This window comes from Lycium barbarum, chromosome 1, assembly GCF_019175385.1.
Source record: "Lycium barbarum isolate Lr01 chromosome 1, ASM1917538v2, whole genome shotgun sequence".
NCBI classification, from domain to species: Eukaryota; Viridiplantae; Streptophyta; class Magnoliopsida; order Solanales; family Solanaceae; genus Lycium; species Lycium barbarum.
Window position 1 is genome coordinate 125,213,786 of NC_083337.1, and position 24,548 is coordinate 125,238,333.

Here is a 24,548-nt window from a genome sequence, read left to right on the forward strand (position 1 = left end):
GGCCATTTGTAGTTCTGACTCTATGAGGACTATGAAAAATTAAGAGCTTTTCTTTAAATTATCTCCAGGTGTCTCAGGATAATTATAGGAATATGGCTGAGCCTCGAATTTTGAGCAGCCTACATATCCCTGGCTTTGGGAATCAAACCAATTGTAGTTCGACTCGATAGCCCGAAAAGGAATATCCCTTTTTGTGGGAATCCCTTTGACTATTTCCAGTGAAAAACCCGACCGGACGCGGTTTTCGAAAGATTTATGAGTGCAGTTGCTTGAAGTGATGTTTCAATTTTGGTGTAGAAAGCTTGACTCTCGTACACGATTTTTGACCGGTTGCCCAAGAAAAGTTCCACGTTTGCTCCGCATGTGTTGAGTCTGGCTCTCTTGCTCCTATCTTGGCATCTTTCAGCCATCCCCAAATGCTGAGTCTTGCATGTTAGTTTCTGAATTTTTATTGGTTTTAATGTAGTCATACCTGAATGGCGTTTTGTCATTTTGTTGACATTGAAATCGTCTTCCAATATTATGTCCGCCTTTTCACAAATGCTCGTTCATCTTCCTTTTTTTTTGCAAGTGTGTGTTTTTGTGTATTTTTTTAAAAGGCGATCTACTCTGAATAATAATCACGATACTTTGACCGGCTCTTTTTTTCGTCATTTTCATATGTTTTCATTGTTCAATGATAACTTCTGTTGGGATCTGGGTCGAGCTATACCGCATTTTGCAAACCTACACACCCCAGTCTGGTTGTCATTTTTGTAAGCAAGATGTTACTAATGAAAACCATGTTTTCAAGTGCGGGGTCATTTTTGTTTCTTATGACATCCGCCACCCCTGAAAATTTGAAGTCACATCATTTTCACTTATTGGGGTGACTGTCGCAAATCTAGTGTCGACTGCATCGCTATCCTCATACGAAGTTTGCGGTATACCAGTTCGGGACCACATCACTTATAGTCAAAAATACCCAAATTTAGACTGCACATCAGAGTGCAGTATCATATTCCTCTCATGATGACTACTAACCACTGTGTCCAGAATTACAACATTTAGTCAAAATATTCAAATTAACTACGACATATTCAAATTAACTAGAAATAGACTGCAATAGCGACCGCAAATCTTGATGTAGGAATCACATTCGTATTTCAACCTGTGGACATCAACCTCGAAATTATGCTACCTATTTTTGGCTATATATATGGATGATGACTCAGCCCCTTCGGCACGTAGTCGTTTAATCCATATCGTCATTTTGAGGAATGAAGCTTACCTCGGCGGAAAAACTGACACCTTCCTTTTTTCACTCCGGGGAAGAATACCAGCCCGTCGACAGGGTTCATATCTTCCAAAAGGACTAGACTCGATTTTCAATATGGCATTTCGATACAGATATCAACGCGTCATTTTAAATTTTTAGATTTTTGGACGTCCACTCAGCCACTGTATCAAGTCAAGCCATGTGACGTCTAGGTCAGGGTCTCAATACCTTGACACAATACTGTTTAGTGGAGACCCAGGTTTTGGCACCGTGATTATATCTTTTAGTAGTCTTTAAAAATTTCCTTTTGTAAAAATCTTCGTTCTCTGCAAAATGAACAAACTTATCAGCGTAAAGCAGACTTTACTTAAGGGGGGTTTGTTACCCTTTCATACACTCTTTGTGCCGCTATTCCCTGAAGCTTCTTCTTCGCTTGGCTTGTTATCGTTACCCTGTTTTAAACATTCTAGCAAACGAGTTAGTGTAAAACATCCATGCTTGTTTGTTCCTGCATCCACAGAAAAATTTATCAGTTTCCTATATGGTCGACCGCTCTCCCTGCGTATGGACTTCTTCCGTTCATATTTCGGCAGGAAAGGATGCTCATTTTCCTTAAAATCTTTTATTTTCTAGCAGAGCTAAAAAAAATTTTTGGGCGATGATTTTTTGAAGAATATATGTATTTTAGTATATGTTTCAAAAATGATATGCTTTACGCGCGCCCTTTTAATGTTATGACATTGGTTACTCAAACAAGGTCTCCCGTCTCTTTCCTCCTTCTTGATCTTTATACCGACTTGAATTTCGCTATGTCGAAGGAATTTTTGAGATCCTCTCAAAAATGTTTCCCTAGTGTACAAGTTTTAATCTGTCCGTTCCTTTGAACTGATATATTTAAAGAATTTTTGAGGTTCTCTAAACAATTCTGCCCCAGTTCCTCATAGGGTTACCTTTGTCTTTCTTTTGCTAAAACATTTCTGAGGTTTCCTAAGGTTCGTTGGGAATTTTGTTTGGAATGACCGAGCTCGGGAGAGCGCCTACGTATCTTGTTTTGGGAATCAGATCGTAACATAGTTCGGGGTAAACATATTGGAATTTTTTTTATGAGACCGAACTCGGAAGAGCGCCTACGTATCCCCTTATAAGTATAAGGAATCAGGTCCTTGCACAGTTCATACATAATTTTGGATTTGGTTTTTCTAACTAAAATGCAAAATTACAAGCAAAGAGACTAAAACTAAAGAAAACCTAAACTATGGAAACTCTAAATCTTCGTAGTTATCTTCTTCTTCACACGTAGTATCTCTTGATGGCATCTGCATTTATTGCTCTTGGCCACTCTTGACCATCTATTTCAGCAAGTACCACAGCTCCTGCTGATAGTACCTTTCGCAGCATATAGGGGCTTCACCAATTTGGTGCGAACTTTCCTTTGTATTCTTCTTGATTAGGGAATATTCGTTTGCGCACCAATTGCCTGATTTGAAAAACCTAGTTCTCACATGCTTGTTAAAAGCTCGCACCATTCTTTGTTGGTACAATTGGCCATGGCAAACAGCAATCATCCGCTTTTCATTTATCAAAGCAAGTTGTTCATACCTTTTGCGGATCCATTCTGCATCATCCAACTCAGCTTCTTGTATTATCCAAAGTGAAGGGATTTCTACTTCGTCTGGTATTACTGCTTCAGTGACATACACCAATAGGTACGGGGTGGCTTTAGTTGAAGTCCTGGCAGTAGTGCGGTATCCCAGTAATGCATAAGGCAATTATTCATGCCATTCTTTGTAGTTATCGATCATCTTTCTGAGGATCTTCTTGATGTTTTTGTTGGCGACTTCCACAGCCCCATTCATTTGTGGCCGGTACGCGGTTGAATTCTGGTGAGTGATTCAGAACTGTGCACACACATGTCTTTCATCAAGTGGCTATTCAGATTAGCCCCATTGTCTGTTATGATTAATTATGGGATACCAAATCGACATATGATGTTATTGCACACAAAGTCTGTGACCACTTTCTTTGTTACTGATGAATAAAATGCTGCTTCCACCAACTTGGTGAAGTAAAATATGGCGACCAAAATGAAGCAGTCTTTGTTTGACGCAGCTGGCTCAATTGGCCCTATGACATCCATGCCCCAAGCGGCGAATGGCCAAGGTGACGTCATAACATTCAATTCTGTCGGAGGGACCTTTATCAAGTCTTCATGAATCTGACACTTGTGGAATTTCTGGACGAATTTGCTACAGTCATTCTGTATGGTCATCTAGTAATACCCTGTTCTTAAGATTTTCTTTGCTAGCACGAACCCATTCATGTGAGGCCCACACGTTCCGGCAGGTACTTCTTCAATCAATCTTGTGGCTTAAACAGAGTCAACATACATGAGCAATCCTAAATCTGGAGTTCTTTTGTACATGACATTCTTGTTGAGGAAGAAACCATTCACTAACTTCCTGATAGTCCTCTTCTGATTTAAGGTGATTCCTTCGGGGTATTCTCCTTTCTCCAAGAACATTTTAATGTTAACGTACCAAGGTTTTCCATCAGTCTCTGCCTCTACAAAATCACAGTAGGCTGGTTGATCTCTGATCTCAATTTTGACAGGATCAATGTATCTACTATCGAGAAGCTAAATCATGGATGCTATTGTTGCCAATGCATCAGCAAACTCATTCTGGGTTTTTGGTATGTGTTTGAACTTGACTTCTTGGAACCGATCTGCCAATCTTTGCACAAGTCTGACATACGGTATGATCTTCTCATTTTTGGTGGCCTACTCTCCTCGAACCTGATGAATTAGAAAATCCGAGTAGCCGATTACCTGAAGATCTTTCACATCCATGTCGAGGGCTAAACGTAGACCCAAGATATATGGTTCGTATTCAGCCATGTTGTTAGTGCAACTAAAGCTCAACTTGGCTGCCACTGGATAGTATTAGCCTGAGCCTGAAACCAAGACGGCTCCAATTCCTGATCCTTTAAAGTTGACCGCTCCATCAAAGTATACTTTCCATCCTGACTCATCTTCACTTTCTTCGCCTTCAATTGTCATTATTTCTTCATCCGAGAAGTAAGTCCACAAAGGTATGGGATTGTCATCTACTAGACTTCCCGCCAATAAATCTGCCAGTGCTTGCCCTAACTGCTTTCTACGCGACGTATAGAATGTCAAACTCACTTAATAGCATTTGCCATTTGGCGAACTTCCCTATGGGCATAGGCTGGCGAAAGATGTACCTAAGGGGATCCATTCTTGAGATCAAATGAGTCCTATATGCAGCTATATAATGTCTCAACTACTGAGATACCCAGGTTAGAGCGCAACACGTCTTTTCCACCAAGGAATATCTGGATTCGCAGGGTGTAAACCTCTTACTGATGTAATAGATGGCTCTCTCTATCTTTCCTGTTTTGTCATTTTGTGCCAACATGCACCCAAAAGCATTTTTTGATACTGACATGTATAGTAGCAAAGGACTTCCCGGCCTCGGCGGGACCAAAATGGGAGGATTTGACAGGTATCTTTTAATCGTGTCAAAAGCTTTCTGGCAGTCCTCTGTCCATTTAGTTGGAGCATCTTTCTTGAGGAGCTTGAGGATTGGCTATATGATCACTGTGGACTGGGCAATAAAGCGTACAATGTAATTCAACCTTCCTAAGAAACTCATGACCTCTTTCTTTGTTCTTGGCGGAGGGAGTTCTTGAATTGCTTTAATCGTTATAGGGTCTAACTCAATTCCATGACGACTGACTACGAATCCTAGTAATTTTTCAGCAGGCACTCCAAATGCGCACTTTGTAGGATTCAACTTCAAATCGTACTTGCGGAGTCTGTCAAAGAGTCTTCTTAAATATTCGAGGTGTCCTCACCTACCCGGGATTTAATGATGACATCTTCCACATACATCTCAATCTCTTTGTGCATCATATCATGAAAAATTATGGTCAGCGCCCTCATGTAAGTAGCGCTGGCATCCTTGAGCCCAAAAGTCATTACTTGGTAATGATACACTCCCTACGGTGTGATGAATGCTGTCTTTTGAGCATATTCTTCGTCCATTAATATCTGATGATAACTTGCGGAATAATCCACAAAAGATTGCACCTCATGCTTGGCGCAGTTATCAATGAGTATGTGAATGTTTGGGAGTGGGAAATTATCCTTTGGGCTAGCGCGGTTAAGATCGCGGTAGTCCACGAGGATCCTTATTTTCCCATCTTTCTCTGGTGCCGAGACTATGTTAGATAAACATGTCGGGTACGGTGTCACCTCAACGACTCCTGACGGAATCTGTTTTTCTACTTCTTCTTTAATTCAAATGCTGACATCAGGCTTAGGTGCCTGATTTTCTGTTTTACCGGGGAAAATCCTTTAAGGATTGGTAACCTATGGGCAACAATGTCTGTACTCAGACCCGGCATGTCGGAGTATGACCAAGCAAAATTATCTTCATATAATTTTAGCAAACTCCGATACCCTTCTTTCTCAATTTCTGTCAAATGCACACTTATTCTAGTTTCTCGAACCAACTCCTCATTTCCTAGATTAACTGCTCTGTTTCCTCTAGGTTTGGCGTTAGTCTATTCTTGTATTCCTCTTCGACATCTATCAACCTTTCTGGTTTAGTTATCTCTTCTTCTTGATCGATATTTTGTTCGCCGTCGTTTTTGCTTATTTCATAACATGTCATGACATTATTTGTTGCCTTTGTACTATTAATGTAAAACAAGATAACATGGTTATTAATCATGTAAAAGCAATTTTAATTATGTATCTATATATAATTATATATATACTTATATAGGTGAGGTAAAACAATTTTGTCTTATTGTAAACTTTGAGGTGTTTTCATTGAAATTTTAAAAGGAGCGGTTCAAACTGTGGTCCTGACTCAGAATGGAACATCGATCCATTTCTGTTATTTAACAACACGTAATAAGCCGCGCCTCAAAGCTGACTTTCGTCGTTTTTTTGAAAATGAGCATTCTTTCTACCGCAGAGTGAATAACGGGGTAGAAGTCCATCCGCTTGTTGTCTCTCCTGGTTCAGTATGGCAAATCTCTAATGCTTCAAAGCATTCTTCAATGATGGTTGCACATTCTTCTTCCCAAAACAATGTCCATAAACCCTCTTCTGGATCCTCGCTGTTGTGACCCAATGGGCATGTTGTGAAGGACTGGCATAGATGAGGGAACAACTTTCTTATTTCAACGGGGCCTTTTGGCCCGTATTCTGCTTTTTCTTCTTTTTCCTCACATGGCTTGTATCCAATCCCAAACCGATACTTCCCATGTTTGACACTCACTGGTTCTTTGATTCCTTATAAGTTCTTTCCCAGACTTTTTTCGGGCTCAAACCCACTCCTTATCATAGTTGTAGCAACCATTTTGTATACCAGTGGCATAGGTATATCTTCATCATCTCCGCTATGATCTACCATGGCTAGTTCAACGGTGTGAAAATCAGCACCCACTGGTAACTTCTTTATGACTGGTACAGAGTTGTCTGGATAGTTATGGACACTTTCTTTACCGTGAATCACAACTTCTTGATTATCCCATATGAATTTGAGAGACTGGTGTAACGAAGATGCTACAACTCTGGTGCCGTGCAACCATGGTCGGCCTAACAATAGGTTATAGCTCGTTTTGATGTCCATGATGATGAACTCCACTACGAACTCTATAGGGCCCATTTGTATGTGTAGATCTATTTCTCCAATTGGGTCACTGGTTGCGCCATCATAAGCTTTTACATTGGTTTGACTCTAACGGATCTTACCAACACCATACCCGAGTCATTTCAGAGTCGTCACAGGGCATACATTCAACCCAGCTTCTCCATCAATCAGTACTTGGGGGATAATCTTGTCACGACATTTGACTGTTATGTATAAGGATTTATTGTGAGACTTCCCTTCCCTTGGTAATTCATCATCAGAAAATAATAGCATATGCGCTCGTACAACATACCCCACGATCTCAGCCAATGTTTCACTTATAGTGCCGGTGGGCACTTGGACTTCATCCAAAGCTTTCATTAAATCTAAGAAATGTTAGGACGAACTGAGTAGCAATGACATTACTGATATCCTGGCAGGAGTCTTATGCAGGTGCTCAACAATCGAATAATCCTTGACCGGCATTTGCCTCCAGAAGTTTTCAGCTTCGCCTTCGGTGATTGGTCTTTTCTGGGGGGTTTTCGCGACGTGGCGCTTCAAGCACAGGTTCTTCTGGGCCATAACACCTTCCTAACCTGGTCATACCCTAAACCACAGCAGCTATCTCTTTTTCTTTACTGACCATCATTTGGTGCGGCGGTTTGATCACAAAGGGTGTATTCTCAATTGGTCCTGATGTTTTGAGTATGAATGGCTCGTTATGCATTCGAGCGACCGTTGATGGATATTTGAGCATGAAAGGCTCTCTTTTGACAACAACAGATATCTCAGATTTCTTTGTCAAAGGGCTTAACACTTCTCTTCGCTGTTATAGAGACAGCGAGGCAACGGTGCTTTCTAAACCTTCAATATCTGGACGAATTCTTGCAGGGCTCTCTTCCAATTCGTCACCTCTTTCTATCATATGAATTTGATTCCCTCCATGCTTTAGGAGCGGATTTGTGTCCGCATTCGGAGGTGTTGGTTCCAGGATAAGCTCATGATTGTCAATCATATCTTGTAGTTTGTGCCTTAGGTTTATGCAATATTCGGTGGCATGGCCAACTTGGTTAGAATGGTAGGCGTGAGTGAAATTCGGCCTGTACCATCGATCCTTGGAATTAGCAGGTTTTGGTGGAACAACGCTCATTCGCCTGGCATCTCTTAACTTGGCAAATAAACTGGTCCTTGATTCTGGCAAATGAGTGAATGCCCTCATAGGTTTCTTTTGGGGTGCCTCACAGTTCGCTGGCGAAGGCTGGTTTTGGAAAGTCTGGTTTTGTGGAGCTTGGTTATTGGGTGCTGGGATTCGATAATTTGGTCGTGGAGCTCCGTTGCTAGGTGCCGGTATTTGATAATTTGGTTGTGGAGCTTGGTAGCCAGGTTGTGCGTAGCACACAGATATTGGGCTATATTGGGCTGAAGTGGTTATATAGTTGGTTGGTGGAGGTGATTGGCAGTTATCTGGATTTTTGTGGGTCATCTCTTTTCCTTAGCTTTTCAAGCTAGTAGTTCTAGAAATATAGGCTATATCTTCTCTTTTATTTTTGCCACCTGCGGCGCCAGACGCACCGGATCTTTTTAGTACACTAACAATCCTGTCGGTCTTAAGGCCATCTTCGATATCTTCCCCAACAACGACTAAATCTGCAAAGGAAATCCCTTTCATTGTTATCAATTTGTGAAAACAATTAGCTTCTTGGTACCATATGAATGCGGCTACCAGCTTAGCTTCAGTCATATGTGGTTACACACGCACCTCTTGATCTCTCCAATGACTGGCATATTCTCTGTAGGTTTCAGTCGATTTCTGACGAATTTTCTCCAATGAGAAGCGATCAGGCACATTTTCCACATTGAAGCGAAATCTTTCTATGAATGAACTTTCCATTTCTTCCCATGTTTTTCATCGGCTAATGTCTTGAGAGATAAACTATTCCATAGCTGTTCCTGACAGACTTCAACGAAACAACCTCATGAGCAAAGCTTCATTTCCGCCACTTCCAACCAACTGGTCGCAGTAAGCCCTCAAGTGGGCTCTGGGATTGCCCGACCCATTAAAGTGATCGAATTTGGGAATTTTGAAGCCTTATGGCAGACCCAGGTCTGGATGTATGCACAAGTCAGAGTATCTTAACCCCTCTTTCCTTTTAGAGCCATGCTCCAGTTCAGAAATTTTCTTCCCTATTTCCTTCTCAATCTTGTCTATTCTTGCTTCAAAGAACATTTCCACGTTCTCCAGTTCTAGCGAGGAGTCAATATGGGTGATATGATCTTGAAAAGTGACATTTGGTTGCACGGGATGGATCACAGGAACTTCTGTCGCCCGAGAGGCTTGATAAGAATTTGTATTTGTAGCATGAGCAGGTGTTTGAAAAGCTGGGGTTTGGTGGGAGAAATTCCCCACATGGGTGGTATTTTGGCATAGTGGAGTTTGAAAAGTAGCCCCAGTCTGGGCTTGTGGGAAATGATCAGGAATTGGTAAATCTAAATTTGGGAAAGTGGGTGGAGGTCTCCTAGCCTTAGCATTAGTGGCATTTTCCTTTTCGGCCTTCAGGTAGTCCGCTTCTTCTCTGGCTTCAGCCAATTGTCTTATCAGCAAGCCAACAGCCTCATCCAAAGGCATTCCAGCTATGTCAGTTGTTGCGGTACCCTCAACTAAATCAGTTCTATTCGGTAGCTGAGTTTCAGGCTTATTTTCTTCTTGATGGTTTAAGGACGCTGCGACAGCTTTTGATCGAGTAACTAGTGCCAGCGAATCGACCCCTGTCTATAAGAGAAAACAACTCAAAAACTCCCAAGTTAGCATTAGTTTTAAGCACGAAACACAAGTTATCACGTTGTTTATAGTTTATAGCACATAGACTCATATATTTTATCTCAACTTTTTGACTGATTCTCATCCAAGGGTATTTTGGTCTTTTGTATTTTTTGGGAATATTGACTTTTCGATAAGTGGTTTGTATGGTTGATTGCTTCTACCCATCCTGAACTAAGGGGAATTTAGATTTTTATTATAAAAGGACCGAGTCATAAATAGACTGCCTACGTATCCCTACCAAAGGGAAATCAGGTTCATCTGTAGTTCAGGCATACACAGAAAAGATTTTTTCCTATGCTACCCGAAACTTAATTTTCTACCCTGACCAGGCCTTATGTAGGCTTCCCACGTATCCCCAACGGGACATCAGGTCGGTGTGGTTCCATTTACATAAAAAGGGAAAGGGACATTCTTTCTTATTGAAAGCAGCAAAGGGACACTTATGTTTTTCTACCCAACCATACTAAGCAGATCTTCATTATCTTCTTCATCTCCATCTTCTATCCTTGTCTTCCTGCAACAATCCAAACATGACCTTCATTGACGAGGCATTCCAGTTCAAGCTTGAAATTCACACATTCTTCAATGTCGTGGCCAGGGCGGCCATGGTGATACACACAAACCCTTTCTTCCGGAGATCCTGGGTGACCTTGATAGGTTTGTGGCACTGCTCTTATCTTCTTCACGCTACATAGTAGGGAGTGGATCCTGGCGTATGACTCTTCGAATTTGGAAAAGTTGCTCCTCTAGAACCTAACCTTTGATATCCTTTCTGGATGATTTCTTCCTTGGTCATGAGTCAGGAGAGAGTGGGGCCCCCACAGTTGGCTAATTCTCCCTTGGTCAATCCATTGGATAAGCTTCCTTTCCAATGCTCCACACTCATTGGTTGTATGTCCTAACTGACTTCGGTCGTAGAGGCACTTTCTGTAGACCACTAGAAGGAGCGCATGGTGGCAACAGATTTGGGCTTTGCGCGTACGCTCCAAAACTTCCCAAAGTCTCTAAGAGTTCTTGTTTGGACAATTCTACTGGTGTACCCCAATTGTACGATCTTGTGCCTTTAAGAACAACTGTGCACGAAACAGGAGGCTCCTCGAGCTGAGATTCGCGGGGTCTCCATAGACTTTCAGATTGGGGATAAGTAGTTCATCGTCTCCATATGGTATAGGGTCAAGCCCTTCTTGTTGACTGAGTGGGACATAACTCCCAAGTGGTGCTTCAAGTGCCTTTCCCTGTTTTACTCGATTAGTAGGGTGTTGCTTTGTTAGTTCCTCAACAAAAGCCAGGAGAGTTTCTATTTCTTTCATTTTCTCATTGGCCACCTAAGTGGTTTGTACAGCTTCTTTCATTCTAGCAGTGGCTAGGGCCATTCTATTGTCCCATTATCAGTTTTTCTCACTTGTTGCTTCCGTGTTCTCGTCGTCACTGACTAGATTGACGTGAGGTGAAGTTGCACTCATGTTGTTTGGAGTCTCCATTTCCTATTAGCAAATCAACCTTTTAAAAGTGAAGCTAAATTTGTTTTGGTGGTTTTTTTCTTGGTTTTCTTTTGGGTAGTGACCGGAATGTGGAGCAATCAAGAGTTTCAACAATACATATGATTTTCACACAAAGCAGTTATATCAAGTAAGCATTTAGATTATATATAATTCGCTCTCCTATACCTCATTGCTACGAGGCTACTAGCGTATGAAGCAAAATTGTGCCATATGTTAAAATAGATGTATTGTTCCCAAAAAGGTAAAATCTCAATGCTTTTATTAATAGTATTTTCCCAAGTGGGATTACAGGGCTTTTTAAAGTAAATGCAATAATAAGAACCACAGACAGAAATCTGCTCTCTATCATCTCGTGCCTTCTTGGCCCTTCGAAGGGCGGACTGAATGGCTACATGGGCTGGCATCAATGCTGTCCCAATCCACTGACCCCTCTGATAGTCAGTCAACGACGTCCCCGTATATATGGCTTCCATAACAAAAGTGTCAAGCCCTTCCAAGCTCTTCAATGAAGCATCTGCCTCGTCTGTCAAACTCTTAATTATCTCTTGATCATATTCTATCTTTGTTTGATGATCCATTTCTCTTCCTTCTATTTGTCGTTTCATTTTTCTAACTTGAATTGCATTTGCGGCTTCCTTATCCTCGGGAAATTTGTACAAATATGGTCCTGGAGCGGCAGTACTAGCTATCCCAGCCCTAAGCCACTTGTAGTAGTTTTCGTCATGACTTGGATCGTTTGGATCTTCATCCAACTTATCTTCCTTTATCACATTCTTCCAATCTTTCTGAGCATCTTTTGTACCCTCGATGCGACCTTCTTCATAATCTCGTACAAACTCTCCCATATTACCCACATTTAGAATAACCTGTCCCATGCTAAACTGTCTAAGTACTCTCAATGGTGCGCAGGTTTTGATTCCCCTAATTCCCATAAGCGGTAGATATGGACGCCTACGGCTATTGACACAAACAATCTTGGAATGAAAATCAGGTACCCTCCACCTGATATGTTCTTCTCTCCGTCCGGAAAAGATGTGAGCCCATCCTCTTTTATCTTGAATCCCACAAGGTATGCTTCCAAATAACAATAGTGGGATACAGTGTCTTCAGGTTTTTACACCATTTGAATACAGTAAAATGCCTTTCCTGTCCGATTCAGGTAGGTCTGAGATACCCAAACCGGTCTATGGTCAGCATGCGCTATATCAGTAAGGATTTGGTTCCGCTCTACGCTAATTATTCTAGAGTGGATTTCACGTGAATGACACAGGTTACCCAAGCGGACAAGCTGGGGGTGGGCTCTCTAAGGCTGTGGGATGACCACATGCTCACTCGACCTTAGAGACCTCCAAAGAATATATCAAAAGGTTTTTTAGTGAAGGATGACCGCAGCTCATCCCGCATCATCATCCTTAAATAAAAATGTAAAATAAATGTCAGGAGTGGCGGAGTATGCATGCATGAATGACAGTTATATTTTGCGGAAATTTAAACACATAAACAATTTATATCACTTAAAAAATTTATATCATAAAAACACACAAATTATTGGAACCCTTATGGTTAGAACCTTAAATTGTCTCCAGTGGAGTCGCCATCTGTAGCGGTTCTATTTTTTCCAATTCGTATTTGTACTTGCCTCATTTAAAAGGAAAGTGTCCCGGAGAAGTACGGTTGTCAATCATACTGGGAAAAAGGAAAAAATATACTTCTACGTGGATGGGGCTCTAAATGGATTTATTTTAGAGTTGCCACCTAATTTTTAAGAAATTAGGAAAAACCAGTTCAAAAAGGGTTCATTTAAAGCAGTTAAGTCATAAAAGAATCCTAATCTAACCAAAGTATGGGTAAGGGTTCTGGTGATCCCCCGGGGAAGGTATTAGGCACCCCGGTATTAAGGATCCGTACAATACGGTTGACCTACGGGTTCTAATAGTATGCGTTTGTAAATATAAATTGATTGTGATAAAAATAGTTATGTTTCATATTTTCGCAAATAGAAATTAGTCATTTATGCAAAATATATCATGTTCCAAGAATCAAAAGTGGTAAAATTTTGCCCAAACTTGGGCGTTTGGGGTGTCGGACTAGAACACTTAGGCTAATACCCGAAGGCTCTTAGCCTAAGTAGGACCCTACGTAAGTCCACCCAAAAAATAGTTTTGAAAAAATATTTGGAGTATAGGAAAATAGTTTTTAAGAAAATAAGCTGGGTATACTATTATAGTCCATATAATATTCTACATACATATATATAGTCCATTTTTATTTCTATCTTTTCTAAGTATTACTCAATTTTTATCCTTTAGCCTAAGTCTAAATAATCATAATTAGTCTCATAAGTTTTGTCCAAATCAGTCCACACATCCAAGTCCATAGTTTTAGCAAATGTTCAAATCAGTCCCAAGCTTCCTAAAAGTCAGCAGTTTTAGTCCTTTAATCAAATCAGTCCCAATTTGTGTTAATGCCTCAAATTTAGTTTTATCTTTCGTGGCAAATTCATTTTTGGCGACTGTAAACATGGCAATCCCATAAGGGTTCCAATTGGCACAATAATTAGGAGAATAATCCACTTAAAGTACATAATTTAAATGAGGTAGAGAATTTGGGCCGACCAAGCCTAAAAGGAAAACATTTATGCAATCAGTCTCGTCTAAATTCCAACGTATGCCCCATTTTGCTCCAATGTTGGGTTGACTCGATCAAGATACGTTAGTGGGCCCCAACCAACGGGTTTTGGATGAACAGAGAGGTAAAGGACATACATAACATTAATAAATGCTCACAAATTAAATTAAGTACAAGATTAAAACTATAATGATAATTATTGCAATGCCCAAAAAATGAATTACATCAAATCTGGGCCAAGCCCATGTAATAACTACTCAAAACTGTGTCTAACATCGTAAAATGAAGGCCCAAAACAATGGTAGCAGCCCAGATACACAAATCGCAAATGACGGGCCTAAGCAGTGGGCCCAAACTCACTCTCTTCTTAAATTCTCTTTAAGTGTCAAAGCTGTGATACCCACAATATACTACTGATATACTACTCGATTTTCCTCCCAAATTACGAAGTGTCAAGACTCTAATATACAGGATATACTACCAATGTATCACTAATATATGAAGAGCAAAACCCTTTAAAGGGCATAACCTCCATATACACTTGATATACACTACATATTCAGTTAACCTTGACTCTAAACACCACATTCAAGTCATGTACAAGCCACAAATTCCCCAGAAATCCACACAATTACAAACTCAAGTTTTAGCTACTGACCAAAGCTTGAACAATAAAACACAAAAGAAAAAAATGTCACTGAGTAGTTCATCAGACACAAGGTGAAGGAAATACGTAGCTTTAGGCAATGCAAAGATAACTAAGGCAAGACACAGCAAGTATTTGTGCTCAGAAGATGACCATGGCATAACTAGGAAGAACATGAAGGTTTAACATGAATATAAAGTCAAACAGAACTTAACTATGGCATAAAAAATAGCTAAGATGGATCAACAAATTCCTGAGAGGGTGAAACCAACATAAGTGCAAACATAGTTCAAACTGTAGACATAGCAAATCAAAAATAACAAGAGACTTTCATGAGAGCAATTACAGTTTCAGTTAATCCTAACTGTGGCCAAAATGGGTTCATTGTCACACCCTAATCCCATTAGGGTGTGATGGGCACCCGACCCCATATCCGGAGCCGAGTGAACCCACAGACTTTCATTTCGTACATAATCTTTCCGGACTTTTAATCAAATAGAATGTAGAACATAGTAAAACTTGTTGAAATATATATATATTTTGTAGCTTTCAAGTCAAACAAATCTGTAATCACACGAACTTTATAACATAATACAAAAACGACGCATCGGCTGATGGAGCCGCTTACTAAACCGACATACCATACCCACGACTCTGTCTGCAAAGTCTCTAACATTAACAGAACCTTTAACACATATACTCTGACTCGGCAGTTCTCCAGGAGCAAATGGAGCTTGCCATCTTCGCTGGAACGTCTTCTATAATATCTCCAACTCATCTGGGAGTACCTGCGCGGCATGAAACGCAGCCCCCGAAGAAAGGGAGGCAGTACGGAATATGTACTGAGTATGTAAGGCAAGAAGTACAATAAACAAAATCATAATCGGAGTCAGGAGCACAGAAGTATAACAGACAGAACCATAATCAGAATCAGAAGCACAGAAGGAAAGTACCTTATCCGAGACATCATAAATGCTTACTTTCAGAACACGAATCATGTATGCCAGAATCATATATCAGGAAAAATAGAGAAGGTAAGTAGCTTACCCAGAATATCAGAATACTTACTTTTCAGTCACAAATGATGTATATCAAAGTCATGCAAAGGGCACAGGAATATGGTCGCCACTCCCGTCTCTGGCGCCATAACACATCATACTCTAGATGATTTCATATCTCCGAACATCTCTATCATGCTTCATAACATGTACACGGTATCCCGAGAACCGGACATATACCACGAGAACCCGGGAACCGGATACACGGTACCCCGGGAACTGGACAGATACCACGAGAACCCAGGGACCGGTCACATCATACTCCATATACATATACAAGGTACCCCGGGAACCGGACAGATACCACGAGAACCCGGGGACCAGTCACACGGTAACCGGAGATGGACATATACCACAGTACACCGGAACCGGACACATCATACTCCGTATACACGGTAACCGGGGACGGACATATACCACAGTACCCCGGAACCGAACACATCTAACTTCGGAATACATATATGGCACCCGGCTCTCAAACGGGGAAACTGACGAACCATCCGCACGATACATACCGGCCTGGGACTCGGCGAAGGAAACCATGACATATGCATGAGCAGAGTAGTGAGAAACTAAATGCAAATAAATCAAGATTCGATGGAATAATCGACGTATCATCAGAATGTTCGTAGCAGATTACTTATAACAGAATACTTATATCAACATATTTATATCAGAATACTTATGTCAGAATTCTTGTATCAGAATACTCATAACGGATTATTTTTATCATAGTACATACCCATATCAGAATATTTATATTAGAGCACTTATTTCAAAATACTTATTTCAAATTATTCATATCAGGATAGACAAATCAGAATACTTATATCGGAGTTCCTAGATGCTTATTTCAGAGAATACATACGAATCACAACAAACTCGGAACAATAACCAAAAGTTTCCCTTACTTATTGTACGGAAATGAGTCAAATAGGGCAATACAAATAGGTCTCGGGGATTGTGGGCCCACCTCGGATCGAGTTGAGGTGGCGTACATAAATTATGAACACTTGGCCTTATTAAGTCATGTATGAATGCCTTAGTGTCATTCGGTTCCATTTGGGCAAGTTATGGATGCTTATGCAATTGTTTCAACAAGGCACGTAGAACTTAGTTCAATTCTATTGAATGAAAAAGGGTCAAATTCAAACTCGAATTTCTAGGAATAGTATCGTCTCCGAGGCTCGTATCCAAACCTAATATGTCTAAGACATGCCAAAAGAAGGAAAAGTGAAGCCTTACATACCTTTTCCGCTTCTTAAGCTTCTCCAAATTCAAGTTCCAAATTCTTCAAAATCTACAATTGGTCACAAATACCAAACATGATTATAAGCCTTTAGGGATTTAATCTTGAATCAACACTTGTCTTAATTGCTCAAGTAAATCCACTTATATTCTGCCGAAATTTCGGCAACATCTCCCCTGTAAATATACCATCCCCGAGATTTCAACTCGGCCAAAAACACAACAATAAACCCGGGAATGGAACTCGGCCAAAGTATTGACAACATTACCAACAACAACACCAACAATCATATCTTCCGACTTCCACAATTTATTCAAAATACATTACAACCTTAATAGCTACGTTACATAATTTAATAACATTTCCTTTATACTCAATTCATGATTGTTCACATATTCAAATACGAATCCGAAATCATTTAACAATATTCAAGAACACTCCAACAACCCGCACAACATTTCCAACGGCCAAACCAACATACTACCTAAAATCTTCCAAACTCAACAAGAACAAAGACAACACATTTCTTTCTTTCAACCTCATGAATTACACCAAAAATTCACACTAACAACATTATCTTCCGTAATCACAAGAACACTATATACAATTCACCTCAATTTCTAAAACGACTCCCCAATACTTACAATTTCAACTTGAATCATTAAACTCTTATTATCAACATAGAATTCACAACAACAACAACCAAAACACTAAATAAAATAATTGAATCATGGTTCTTACAACCACACATGCATACGGCCACACACCCAACACACATTATCTTCATGATTTTCATTCATTTCTACACACCACAACATTCACAAGCATCCATAACATAGAAAGGAAGGTTGAATTCTTACCTTTTTCCTTCAACTTCCCTCTTGGCTAAGGTTGCTAAATTGATGAAACAAGCGTCTCATCTTCCGAAATAACTACACCACGTTGTAGAGGGCCCTTGAATTAGTAGGAATACATGAAGAAAATAATTTTTGGAGCAAGATTTCATGGGGACAAAAATCATGGAGCATGGCCGAATGGCCTATGCTTTTCTTGCTCTTCTTTCTTTTGTTTTCTCCTTCTCCAACTCTCTTTTACTAAAATGAAGACTTCTCACTTATATATATATATATATATATATATATATATATATATATATATATATATGTATGTATCTTCCAAGTCATGTGAGGGGCACATGCCCTCTCTCTAGAAATTTCTTAATATTCTAGGAAAAGATGACTTATTTTAGTCTTCCTTCTTTTTTTTTTTTTTTTTGTCACATGGCCAATATGGCCTCTTTTGGAACTTTCATTAACCTTGTGTAAAATTACCGTTTTGCCCCTCGACTTTTCTCAATATTACCATTTTGCCCCTAGCCTTCCACATTATTTCCATTGGTCATTTTGCAAATTTCTCTTTAACCCATGGACTTTCCCAATATTTCCATACTATCAATGTTCGTAAATAATATTCCTAACAACTTGTACCAAAAACATTTAAAAAAAAATGGTCTTGCCTTAACTTGTCACGACGATCTCGAAATATCCGAACGTACAAAATGCGGGCTATAACATCCTCCCCCCCTTTAGAACATTCGTCCTCGAATGTTCAACTAACCCCACGGGGTGTTATAACAGTTCGGAGGGGGTTCCTCTTGTAATTGTTCTTTTCTTCGAGCCCGTTCTTTGCCTTTCCCTCCATTTTCTATAATCAAACTCCTTGGCCTTTTTATGAATCCTCATTTCATGTCATAGGTTTCTTTTCCTGATACTTGAAAGTGTGGTGATCCCTTTTTGGCCTAGTATAATATGGTCTCCCCCCCCCCCCCCCCCCGCCCCTTTAAGGGGCTCCTTATATGCCAACAGTCCTTCTTTATTGTAGCGCAGGTTGTTGGGACACACGTGTCCACCGATACCCTCACAGATGAGATGTCATACATATTCATATACATATATACATATAATTATTACCAACTAATCCATAAAATACTTCCAGACGCTATTCAAGCCTATCCTTATTCCGGAGCCGTGACGTACCTTCTGTCTCTTCTCTAGTCTAACCTATCGCGTGCTATGTGGCCTTTTATGGTCTCCAACCATCCCGTATATTATAATTTCACTCAGGATATTCTAGCTTTCCATTCGTCTCTTATATCGGAATATATAGAATTCTTGCATACTTCCCAGGGGGGTCACCCATCCTCCCACCTTAGCACGCTTAACCCCGAAACTTCGGTGGGATTCAGTGCCTTAATGCTGATATAATCGTGTCCACTTCCTCGTATGGCCCTTATTACATGATTTGGGGCTATTCAAGGTCTTACAGATTCTGAGGCATGTTCGTAATACGTCCTTTCTTTCACAATTACAGAACAAATATATCCAGACTTGCCCTTGTGACCTTTCCATATCGTCACTTACCTGTTTCCATCGTATGTAAGGCTTACAGAAAGAGTTTCATTTTTCCTATGACTTGGCTCTATCGCACGATCTATGACAGAAAGAAGGTCAACAATCCCTAGATGCCCCGTAGCCTCCTGTTTATAAATGTGGCGTGCTTCACACCATAAACAGGACTCTACTGGACACGACTTTGCAGACAACCCCTAGGACATACCTGCTCTGATACCACTTTGTCACACCCTAATCCCATTAGGGTGTGATGGGCACCCGACCCCATATCCGGAGCCGAGTGAACCCACAGACTTTCATTTCGTACATAATCTTTCCGGACTTTTAATCAAATAGAATGTAGAACATAGTAAAACTTGCTGGAATATATATATATATATATATATATTGTAGCTTTCAAGTCAAACAAATCTGTTATCACACGAACTTTATAACATAATACAAAAACGACGCATCGGCTGATGGAGCCGCTTACTAAAGCGACATACCATACCCACGACTCTGTCTGCAAAGTCTCTAACATTAACAGAACCTTTAACACATATACTCTGACTCGGCAGTTCTCCAGGAGCAAATGAAGCTTGCCATCTTCGCTGGAATGTCTTCTTTAATGTCTCCAACTCATCTGGGAGTACCTGCGCGGCATGAAACGCAGCCCCCGAAGAAAGGGGGTCAGTACGGAATATGTACTGAGTATGTAAGGCAAGAAGTACAATAAACAGAATCATAATCGGAGTCAGGAGCACAGAAGTATAACAGACAGAACCATAATCAGAATCAGAAGCACAGAAGGAAAGTACCTTATCCGAGACATCATAAATGCTTACTTTCAGAACACAAATCATGTATGCCAGAATCATATATCAGGAAAAATACATAAGGTAAGTAGCTTACCCAAAATATCAGAATACTTACTTTTCAGTCACAAATAATGCATATCGAAGTCATGCAAAGGGCACAGGAATATGGTCGCCACTCCCATCTCTGGCGCCATAACACATCATACTCCAGATGATTTCATATCTCCGAACATCTCCATCATGCTTCATAACATGTACACGGTATCCCGAGAACCGGACATATACCATGAGAACCCGGGAACCGGATACACGGTACCCCGGGAACCGGATAGATACCACGAGAACCCGGGGACCGGTCACATCATACTCCATATACATATACAAGGTACCCCGGGAACGGGACAGATACCACGAGAACCCGGGGACCAGTCACACGGTAACCGGAGATGGACATATACCACAGTACTCCGGAACCGGACACATCATACTCCGTATACACGGTAACCGGGGACGGACATATACCACAGTACCCCGGAACCGAACACATCTAACTTCGGAATACATATATGACACCCGGCTCTCAAACGGGGAAACCGGTGAACCATCCGCACGATACATACCGGCCCGGGACTCGGCGAAGGAAACCATGACATATGCACGAGCAGAGTAGTGAGAAACTAAATGCAAATAAATCAAGATTCGATGGAATAATCGACGTATCATCAGAATGTTCGTAGCATATTACTTATAACAGAATACTTATATCAACATATTTATATCAGAATACTTATGTCAGAATTCTTGTATCAGAATACTCATAACGGATTATTTTTATCAGATTACATACCCATATCAGAATATTTATATTAGAGCACTTATTTCAAAATACTTATTTCAAATTATTCATATCAGGATAGTCAAATCAGAATACTTATATCGGAGTTCCTAGATGCTTATTTCAAAGAATATGTTACAGCCCGTATTTTCGTGCGTTGGAAAGCGTACGAGTTAAATGACACTACTAATGGAAACGTGGTTATCCCCAAGCTTATAGGTGGTTAGAGTGAGTACAGGTGTGTCATAAGGATTTGAAGTTAAACCAATTAAAGAAAATAAGTTTCGTCGAGGTTCAAAATTTATTCGAATGGGATACGGTCCAAGCTATGATATCCCGTATTTTTGGACTAGGAAATTGAATCATCACACATGAGCAAATTTACCCGAGCCTGAAGGATTTGGTCATATTCAAGCATGAAAATCAAGAACTCGGTGTATACAAGAATGAAGTTCTAAAATAATTTAGGACTTAGAAAGTGTGATGACGGTGATTGAGAATTATATCTGGTGTATGTATAAAGAGGCTATGGATTAGAGTTCTACAACACGATTATGATAATGAGTATATAAGGTGTGTTGAAAGGAGAAATAATTTTTATTTAAGTAAATAGTGATCAAGGAATTAATTATGTGTGCAATTGATTAAATGGGGGATTGTAGTGGAAGGCAAGAAATTAATTAAGACAATGGGATAAGTATTATGTGGATATAATCCATATGGATCTTGACAAGTGGCAACAAGTGTGAAATTATACACACGCACAGAAAAGTAGTGGTGGCACTATCTAAAATTAGTTAATAACTCATCACTTGTGCTGAAATGTATTTGAGAAGCTAAATGAGATTGATGATCAAGATAAATTGTAGTGCATAAATCTGCCACGTATTATACATTGTTGGTCAAAGATATGTATAGAAAGTTATGGGCCAAGTCACTTAATATTAGGCTGGAAAATTTGAATTTTATATCTATGGATATACATCCACGGTAAGCTCACCACTTGTCCATTATTTTATCAAATTACATGCATAGATATCTTAGTACTTAAGTAGTCATTTTATTAGAGGGAGAACGTATTGACGACACCTATTCTGGACATAGTACGTGGCTATTTAAAAAAAGGTACACCAAACAACTTTTTTTTTTTATATACAAAAAGGATTAGTATTTAGTTCATCTACTGCCTTTAGTAACTTCCACGACTAGAGATCTAATCTCCATAATCCATCACCCTCAATATATACAACAATTGAAGCAAAAGAGTGATATGAACCAAAAAGATTAGGTGCTTACCATTTGCATGCTCGAAGTAGAATTATAAATTTGGGACTAACACCTAGAGTTTGAAAGAATTTCTTCATGTTGACTCGGATTCAAGGGCAGACATCTAATGGAAGGGTTGACTCATTATAGTCACTCGACATATTTAATCAAGGATTGGCGTACCAAGTTCGTTGTTGAATTCGGGCTTTCTTCGAAATGAAGTAAGGTTGAAGAATAGTATTTCTTGGAAAATAAGGTAAGAATTCTCCTCTACTAAATATATTTAAATTCGACCAGGTCATAGTTAAATTGAGAGATGGGAACTACGAAATTAATTGCGGGAAATCGGATAAATTTTTATTGTTATCATGTGGACTGTTTGGTGGTTGCTATAGATTGTTTGGTGTGCTGGAGTATCGTGGGATTGGCTGTAGTTGTTGTTATTGTGCTTGTTGCTATACTATGTATATACGAAAATAAAGAAGTGTATACAAGTATCGGTATAGGAATGTATATTGGGCTGTTTTGGAGGTGATTTAAGAATGGATGCGATTCTATTTGGATATGTATTTATTGATATTGTTGTTGGTATGATGATTGATATTTTGGCTAAGTTGGAATCACGAGGATTATTGTGTTTTAGGGAAGATGATGACCGAATATCGCTAGACTTCTAAATAATTACGGATCAGTTTGAAAAAGTATCCTAATTTAATTATTGGCATATTTGGTATTATTTGTAGATTGGTGAAGCCCAAGACCTAAGTTATGGTTAACTTGAGAAGAGACAAGGTATGTAAAGTTAACCGTTCTTTCTTTTTGGCATGATCTTTATGAAACGAACAGACGATGTGTATATGGTTCCAAGGAAATTCCTATTCTTAGAGCCACTAGGATGGCTAATGTTATTGATTCCCAGAACTCACTTTATCATGTTTTAATACGTACATATGGTTCCAGAGTTCTATTTTGATATAATTCACAGTGACATTCGAAAGGTATTTGGTATGACTATTGTCTTGATTCGCAAATGATGGTTCATTTTGATTATTCCATTTAGTCTCAGATATGATTTAAATTGCATATAGTTGCTCACTACTCTGCTCGTGCGTGCCTCAATATGTCTTTCACCGAGTCTCGGGCCAGGACACGTTTTCGTGCACAGTTTCACTGCATTGTTCACCGAGTCCCTCACTAGAGGGCCGGGACACGTTATATATATACATATGATGATGTGATGATGTGATGGTGTGATGATGTGATTATGGCGCCAAGGATGGTATGTGGCGACCTTATTCACCGAGTCCCTCACTAGAGGGCCGGGACACGTTATATATATGATATATGATATTGATATGCATGATTTTCATTTCATAAGGCAAGTGTATTGATGTTTAAAAAGTCATACTTGTTTCTGATAATCTCTATTTCAGTTATGATCCTCTCTACCGTATTTCATGCTTTATATGCTCAGTACATATTCCGTACTGACCCCCCTTTCTTCGGGGGGCTGCGTTTCATGCCCGCAGGTACAGATAGTCGGTTTGGTGACCCTTTAGCATAGGACTTCTACTCAACTGTCTCGGAGAGCTCCGTTGTTTCGGAGTTTAGACTTTTGGTACAGATCTTATGATATATATATATATATATATATATATATATATATATATATATATATATATATATGTATGTTTATCCAGGGGTACGGCGGGGCCCTGTCCTGTCATATTTCACTGTTGATACTCTTAGAGGCCTGTAGACATATGTGCGGGTTATGTATAAGTTTTGTTCAGCTGTGTCTATACGATGTGTTATGATATGATGTCTGTCTGTAGTGGCAGCCTTGTCGGCTTGCATATGACATGATATTGATGTGTAGTGGCAGCCTTGTCGGCTTGCGTATCATTTTATGACTTGATTAGTTGTGACTCCTCAGGAGACAGTTTATCTGAATATACATATATGATGACGTTATGAACCGTTGGAGTTCTTTTGCAAGTTTCCATATTGTTCATAGATTCAGTTTGATTATATCTAACAGGTATGTATACGAGTGCCCAGCTCGGGCACTAGTCATGGCCCACGGGGCTGGGTCGTGACAGAATACATATGAATCACAACAAACTCGGAACAATAGCCAAAAGTTTCCCTTACTTATTGTACGGAAATGAGTCAAATAGGGCAATACAAATAGGTCTCGGGGATTGTGGCCCACCTCGGATCGAGTTGAGGTGGCGTACATAAATTATGAACACTTGGCCTTATGAAGTCATTTATGAATGTCTTAGTGTCATTCGGTTCCATTTGGGCAAGTTATGCATGCTTATGAAATTGTTTCAACAAGGCACGTAGAACTTATTTCAATTCTATTGAATGAAAAAGGGTCAAATTCAAACTCGGATTTCTAG

The 24,548-nt window shown here is 39.8% G+C and overlaps 1 long non-coding RNA gene across 1 annotated transcript; it reads left to right on the top strand.

The window, feature by feature from the left end:
* Positions 1-22,077: 22,077 nt before the first annotated feature.
* On the top strand, positions 22,078-24,102 carry LOC132637453 (uncharacterized). Its single transcript, XR_009581555.1, has 3 exons — positions 22,078-22,396; positions 22,884-22,932; positions 23,670-24,102. It is a non-coding gene; the product is annotated as an uncharacterized LOC132637453 (long non-coding RNA).
* The last annotated feature ends 446 nt before the right edge of the window (positions 24,103-24,548 follow it).